The sequence below is a fragment of the Temnothorax longispinosus genome, unplaced genomic scaffold (genome assembly GCF_030848805.1).
Source record: "Temnothorax longispinosus isolate EJ_2023e unplaced genomic scaffold, Tlon_JGU_v1 HiC_scaffold_57, whole genome shotgun sequence".
Taxonomy (NCBI): domain Eukaryota; kingdom Metazoa; phylum Arthropoda; class Insecta; order Hymenoptera; family Formicidae; genus Temnothorax; species Temnothorax longispinosus.
In genome coordinates, this window is record NW_027270418.1 from 74528 (window position 1) to 82670 (window position 8143).

The 8143-nt window shown below is 41.3% G+C and overlaps 1 long non-coding RNA gene across 1 annotated transcript; it reads right to left on the reverse strand.

Moving 5' to 3' along the window:
* Positions 1-283: 283 nt before the first annotated feature.
* Positions 284-6763, reverse strand: LOC139824787 (uncharacterized). Its single transcript, XR_011735284.1, has 3 exons — positions 6231-6763; positions 5317-6130; positions 284-514 (listed from the first exon to the last, which is right to left on the reverse strand). It is a non-coding gene; the product is annotated as an uncharacterized lncRNA (long non-coding RNA).
* Positions 6764-8143: the final 1380 nt, after the last annotated feature.

Here is an 8143-nt window from a genome sequence, read left to right on the forward strand (position 1 = left end):
AAGCACATGCTAGTTTTATCCGTGAGGATAAAACCAGTGCGCGTATTAAAGATAGCTCAACTGTGTGTTACGAGTAGGGTAGCCGGGGCAGTTCTAATTTAAATACATTTGTGTTTTGTAGTTTTCGACACAGTTTGCATTACAACTGCCGCTGTTACGCCATCATATCGGTGAGTCATAAATTATTTTCTATTAAATTGAGGTAATAGATCTGTGAAGATAAATTGTATATAATATATATCTGATATGTAAAAAATTTATGTATATAAATATATGCATCAAGAGAAAATATAATACTATAAATAAATATATAACACTTCAAAGATTCATTGCCTTAAAATGAATAGGTTATTTATTTCAAAATTAGGTTTAATATATAATTCTGGAAGTCTATAATATATGGGTGTAAGTATTGGTCGATTTATTGTGTAAGAATACACCGCGTACAAAATTCACAGAATAGTTATATCGAGCACATTTTGCTATTCTGTTAGAAAATATTATTGTGAGATATCTCAGTTGTTAGGAGGTGACGAGGAATTAGGGCAGCGACGCGAAAAGAGAATGCACGAACACGACAACAATATATAGTCAGAATAAGAATATATATTTCAGATACACAAGTAATCACCGTACGTCGTGAACGAAGGCAAAAGACGTGTACGTTCCGTTACGATCGAGAGACGCGAGAGAGTGGAGAGAGTAAAAAGACGCGAGCGTCGTGTCCGGAACGACACTGTCGGTAACGTCCGGATAACCGAGATCGCAGCGCGCGCTGTTAGGGTAACAGCGGAGATCGTTCTATCCAACACTTCCCCTCGATGCGAGAACGGATGATCCTTATTGAAGAGTAGTTATCTGCTCCATTCCGGATAAGGCGATGCACTTCTCGAATTTGGGTCTTGGTATGCCCTTCGTAAACATGTCAGCCACATTATCGTCTGTAGAAACATGTTCGACACGTAGGCGTTTGTCCTTCAGGGCCTCTCGGATAAAGTGGTGGCGAATAGCGATATGTTTGCTACGCGCATGGAAAACTGGATTTTCTGCAAGTTTCAATGCACCGAAGTTATCGCTAAACACCTCGATGTCGGTTAACTCCTCGAATCCTAGTTCGTTGAGAATAGCTGTCCAATGAATCGATTCCTTGGCTCCCTCCGTTAGCGCCATATACTCTGCCTCGGTGGAGGATAAAGCGACGGTCCTCTGCTTCCGTGCATCCCAGGAAATGGGACTGCCGCTCAAAGCGAAAACATACCCGGAATAAGAGCGCCGATCGTCAGGACAATTTCCCCAGTCGGAGTCGACGTACCCCCTCAACGGCTTGACATCAGGTGAGTATACCAGTCCGAGGTCTAGGGTCCCCTTGAGATACCTCAGAACCCTCTTGGCAGCAACCCAGTGGGCCTTTCCGTACGAATTATTGAACTGGCCCAAACAACTCGCCGCGAAGCTTATGTCCGGTCGTGTGGCCAATGCCAAGTACGTCAGGCACCCGACCAGCTCTCTGTACGGAACATCTTCATCCAATTCATGAGGTTCTGTTTCTTTGACGAGCCTCTTGTTAACATCTATAGGCGTACTGACCGGTTTGGCGTCTGTCATGTTGAAACGACTCAGGAGATCGGTGATGTAACCCCGCTGATTCATTGTCACTCGATTATCTTCCTGACTGAACTTTATCCCTAAACAGTAATTGATAGGTCCAAGATCTTTGATGTCGAATCGGCAGGAAAGCGATCTTCCGAGTTCCGTAATCGACCTGGAGTTCTTGGATGCGATGATGACGTCGTCCACATAAACCGCGATCAGGACGATGTCTTCCCCTTGTCCTATATAGTACAAACACGGGTCACCGTTACAGGGTGAAGCTCCGAAATCAATCAGGGCTTCGTGTAATTTTTCATGCCACTGTCTTCCAGCTTGGCGTAACCCGTAGAGAGATTTCATGAGTAGGCATACTTTGTCCCCCTGATCCAATTCGATAAGCATGCGTTCCGCCTTCAATCTGATGTCCGGGTCCTTCTCACTCCTCACTATGGCTACCAGGATGTCTCTTAGTTGCTTAGGGGGCTCCATCAATATCTCTTCCGGCAGCTCACCGTTAAGGTATGCAGTAGTTACGTCGAATTGGTTCATCGTCATCCCGTGTCGGGCAGCCAGTGCAGCAATCAAACGAATCGTACTCAGGCGGGCGACTGGGGCGAACGTCTCCGTGAAATGTATCCCTGGTTTTTGAGAGAATCCCTGAGCCACGAGACGAGCTTTTCTACGCTCCAGGTTGCCGTCAGATCCAAATTTGTTGCGTAATACAATTCTGCTGCCTATGATTTGAGCACCTTTGGGACGATCCACCAATTCCCAAGTATCGTTCTTAATAATTGAACGAATCTCTTGAATCATAGCGTCGAACCACTCCTCCGAATTAGGACCTGCTAGTGCTAGTCTCATCGGTATTTCGGATAGAAAAACCTGTTCGGACGGATTAGATTCAGCGTACTGTACAACTTCATTGTACTGCTTCCGCGGGCGGCCGGGTTGTCCCGTCCTGATGATTCTTGGTCTTCCTGGTCCTCGTCTGGTGACAGGTTCACCGTCCACAGGGGGGTCTTCGTCGGCGTCGTCATCCGCGTACTCGTCTTCCACGCAAACTTGATTGCCGTTAGAGGGCTCCATATTTACCTCGATAAAATTCTGTTCCCGTCCGTCTTCCTTAGCTATGGCGTCCTGTTCACAATCTTCCGGAGAGAAATCCTGATACTCTCCGATCTTCGGAGGTGTGTGACTGGAAAACTTGACGTCACGAGATACGACGACGACTTTTTCCTCGGGTAGCCAAACTCTATACCCCTTTGACTCTTCCGAAAATCCAACCAGGATGCCCTCTTTGCACCGTGGTTCGAGCTTGCTCTTGCCCGGTTTTCCGTCGAGGCAGTGAACTCGACAGCCGAATTCGCGCAAGTAACCGACATCGGGAACTTGTCCGGTCCATTTTTCATATGGCGTCTTCCCGTTTAAACTTTTCGAGGGACAGCGGTTTCTGATATGATTTGCTGTATTAACCGCTTCAGCCCAGAAGCACGGCGGAAGTCCCGCTTGGATGAAAAGACATCGCGCCGTATCGAGCAGACTGCGGTTCTTGCGCTCAGCAACGCCATTTTGTTGCGGATTGTATGGAACAGTTAGCCGCCTCGTGATTCCGTGTGACTTCAGGAAATCTTCGAACTCGTTGCTCAGATATTCCCCGCCGTTGTCTGTCTGCAAACACTTGACGTTACATCCCTTTTGATTTTGAACGAGGGTGACATACTCTCTAGTGGCCTTTAAAACCTCGTCTTTCGTTTTTAGGAATCTCACTTCACACCAGCGCGAGTAGTCATCGATATATTCCACGAAATATCTTGCGCCGCTCATGGATGCGACACGCATGGGTCCGCATACGTCCGAGTGTATCAGGTCCAGCATGCAAGATTCCCGCGTTGACCTCTTTGGGAAAGGATTTCGATGCATCTTGCCTTTCAGACATGTGTCACATTCGGGGTCGTCTCCCAAGTCTCTGCGTGTTAATCCGAGGACAGTTCCCTTGCGTTCTGCTTCGCGAAGATCTGAAATATTCAAGTGTCCGAGTCGTCTGTGCCATGAAACGTTCGTGGTAATCGCCGAAGAAACTTCAGATTCGGTCGCGACACGAGCGGATTCTTCGCATTCTCGTATGAAATAAAGACCGTCGATCTTATCAGCGACCAGCTTTTTATCTCCGTTGCGGTCCAACACCGAAGCGCCGTCCTTTTCAAAACGACCTTGAATCCTTGCTCTGTAATTCTTCCGACAGACAGTAAATTGGAACGCAGATCTGGAACATGCAAAGTATTCTTTAACAATACGCTTTTAACCGAACCGAAAACCTTGGTCTCGAATCCGGCCGTGCCCTCGGCGACGATTTCGGTTGATTCGTCGTTCGCGAGGTTGATTTTTCCGCGTTTCGAAAAGTCAGCGTCGGAGAAAAACGCAATGTTATTGCACAGGTGCGACGTCGCGCCGCTGTCGATACACCACATCCGCGCACGTCCCGCGGATCTCGCGAGCAAAGCTTCGCTGGCGCACAACGACACTGGTTCGCTCGTTTTCGCGGGTTCGTTATCTGTGGCACTTTTATTACGGCACTCTGCGGCTTTGTGTCCGAACAGCTTGCACTTATTGCACCGAATTCTCTTCTTCTTTGATTGAGACTTATCTTGATCGGCCTTCGCGCCCTGATTCTTCCGCGGCTGAGTTTTCTTGTTCACGTACATCACACTTGATCCAGACGGCTGCTCGCTCCGATGGGCGTCGTGCTCTTCGATAATTTTTATACGTAGAACGTCGGGATCGGGTAACTCATCACGCGACTCGATTGCGACACGAAAGTTCTCGTAGCTCGGAGGCAAGCTATACAATAACGCGATCGCGAGCACTTCGGGATTCACGTCGACTTCCATGTCTCTCAATTTATCGACAGCGTCGAAGAACTTAGCTACATGCTCACGCACATCGCCGCCTTCTTCCATCCTGTGCAGCATGAGTTGCTTCAAGAGAGTTGCCTTTCTCGCTGGTCCCTTGGATTGATATATCGTCTCTAGCTTGCGCCAAACATCCCTCGACGTATTGCATCCCTTTATCTGCTTCAATTCCGTAGCGCTGATGGACAGGACGATGTCGGATTTCGCCTTGCTGTCGCCTTTTATCCAGGCTGCGATTGCGGCTGTTCTTTCGGCGTTATCAGCGATTATTTCAGGCTTGACGTTAGTCCCGTTCACGTAATCCCACTCGTCGTTTCTAATTAACAATGCCTCCATGTGTATCTTCCACGTATCGAAATTTTCGCGGTTAAGCGGCTCAAATCGCGAAACGTGAGTAGGGTTAATCATTGTTTTACGGATCGATGCAGTAACTCGATATTATGCGATAAGGAACGGTGGCAAATATGGCCGTCTTGCTTTCTACTTTCACTACGCGTATCACTGCGCGCACATCTGGGCCCATAACCTGTTAGGAGGTGACGAGGAATTAGGGCAGCGACGCGAAAAGAGAATGCACGAACACGACAACAATATATAGTCAGAATAAGAATATATATTTCAGATACACAAGTAATCACCGTACGTCGTGAACGAAGGCAAAAGACGTGTACGTTCCGTTACGATCGAGAGACGCGAGAGAGTGGAGAGAGTAAAAAGACGCGAGCGTCGTGTCCGGAACGACACTGTCGGTAACGTCCGGATAACCGAGATCGCAGCGCGCGCTGTTAGGGTAACAGCGGAGATCGTTCTATCCAACATCAGTTGTCTAAAATTCAGTTCAAATAATCTCGTAAGCATAAATAAAAAATATAATAAAGAATATATTTCACTGGTAGATTTAAAAAGTGATAATGTGTGGATGATAAAAAGATTTCTGTGAATAATAAATTACCTTCATATTTGGTAGAAATATTCCACTTTCTGCCGAGCATTCCCTTAAGAAAATTTACTTAAAAAAACTTAAACTTAACTTTATATATCAATTAAAATATACCTTGCGTTTCCTGGACTTTAGGCTTTTCAGAAATTGCTATAATTTTCCTCAACATAGTCCATTTATTTCTATGCTTGTCTATTAGTTTTCCTCTTGCTACTTCTGGTTTGTTATTACGTGATTTATTTTTTCCAATAGAACTGACATAATAAGTTGACCTTCTTTCTCCTTCAAAAATCTCTGCTACTTTATCAGCCAGAATGCTTATTGTTGCATTATTCAGCCGTTTTCCTTTATTTAGAAAATGGCATATAATAATTTTACACAAATTATTGCGGTCCCTATCGTTAATAGATTTTTCAACATCGTATTTTAATAATATGGCTCTTCCTACTATATGCCTGTTTAACAAGCCTCTTAAATCAAAGTTAATGATATCGTATGCTGTGAATATTCTATCTATTCTATCATCCACATTAATAATGTGTACTTCATTACTGCTATTGTTAGAAATTTTAGATATTTTATTTATCAAAATGTTTGACGACGTTGAAGCAATATCGCATTCTGTTGATAATGAAAGCTTTGATTTTTTTGCCACTGGTTCTATATATGTTTCTATATTCTCTGGAGGCATCTAGAAATTATATCATCGTATAAATATTTAAACAGTAAATTAATTATTAAAAATGTTTACAACAAAATGCACAAGTACTATATTTTAATAAGATAAATACTATATTTTCAGATGATGTAGTTTCTATTGTTGTATTTTCTATTGTTGTGTTTTCTATTGTTGTTGTTGGAGTAACTTTTGACAATGCTGCTTGAATTTTTTTCCGTTCTCCTAACAAAGGAACTAATTCCTTAAGATCATCATCAGTTAGTAAATGTAGCAAAGCCATAGTGTTAATTTTATGTTCTAAAATAATAGATGCATAATTAGATAAGTGAAACAATAAAGAATGAGAATATGAAAAAGAAAAAGAGAATAAATTTATATTTATATTGAGAAGTGGTAAAATCTCTTCTGTCAGGAAGAGAATGTAAAGAATTATTAACGGAGGTATTCGGATTTAAAAGATCTTTAAAATATATATTTTTCAGGAACTTTTTATAGGGAAACGAAGAAAGTGAATAACGTTAAACTTTGCATGTTCTCGTCACCTTATTTTGAAAATTTATTTTTATTTTTTAAGTAACAAAAATGCTCTTCTTTTCTGTTATATCCTGGTCACCATAAATGACAGACGGTGTAAATAATTCTAGCTGTTCTAGGTATTTGAAACGCAAAAAGCTAAAATTTTCTTATTCTGCAGGAGAAGTGTGGCTATCGTCTGAACTAGAACTTAGAAACAAATTCTAATTATCACCCGCCAACAATAGTGACCAGGATATAACAGAAAAAAGAGCATTTTTGTTACTTAAAAAATAAAAATAAATTTTTAAAATAAAGTGAAGAAAACATGCAAAGTTTAACGTTATTCACTTTCTTCGTTTCTCTATAAAACATTCCTGAAAAATATATATTTTAATTATCTTTTAAATTAAAATATCTCCGTTAATAATTCTTTATACATTCTCTTCCTAACGTGTGTGTGAAGCTATCGTCTCATTTTGCAGAAACTCACAAATTATTGAGAGTTCTGGCTTCTTTCAAAAAACGCGAATATACAAGTACAAACTGAGACGCTATGTTCACGCAGCGTCTCATTTTGTCCTACACAAGTTCCACCATTGTATCTCATCAGATTTTGCATGATCTATAGTTTTATAACAGTTCTATAAAGAGTTTTGCCATATAAAAGCAAAAAAATTAATTATAAGGTACTAAAAAAAAATTACAATGCAATGAGTATACCGGTTGAGACGCCAGTTGAAATCTCGGAGTTCCGGTTTATATAAAATATTTTTCGAGTAGTTTTGAGCATATTGAAACATTTTCTAAAGAATTTCGAGCGTTAGAATCTTTGTGTTATATTAAAAAAAATTAATATTAACCGAAAAGTAATTATGACAGAAAAAGATGAGACGCTGTGCGAAATCTCGGAGTTTTGGCTTATATAAAATATTTTTCGTATAGTTCTGAGCATACTAAAGCATTTTCTAAAGAGTTTCCGCCACTAGCTACGTTGTATATATATGTTTATTAACTTTAGCAAACACTAGCTACGTTGTATAATTTTTAAATAAATTAATACCGCTCGAAAATCAAGAATTTATCGAAAATAAGGTGAGAAGCTGACCGTATTTCGGCAGTTCTGTGAGTTCTGCTATAATTCTCGTGTAGTTCTGAACGTGTTCTAACGTTGTCCCATTTTATTCTGGCAATAAGCATTGTTTATTCATTTTTTAAATAATTCTTATCGCTCGAGAAAGACCCTATTCTCGATAAATTCCTGACTTTCGTGCGTTATTAATTTATTTAAAAATTATACAACATTGCCAATGCCCGGAACTCTTTAGAAATTGTCTTAGTATGCTTAGAACTGTACGAAAAATATTTTATATAAGCCAGAACTCCGAGATTTTTTACAGCGTCTCACCCACATACCCGTAAATGCGTTTTTCTCGGTCGATAAAAATTATTTAAAATATGAATAAATAATGCTTATCGTCAGAACTCTTTAGAAATAAACGTTAGAACACG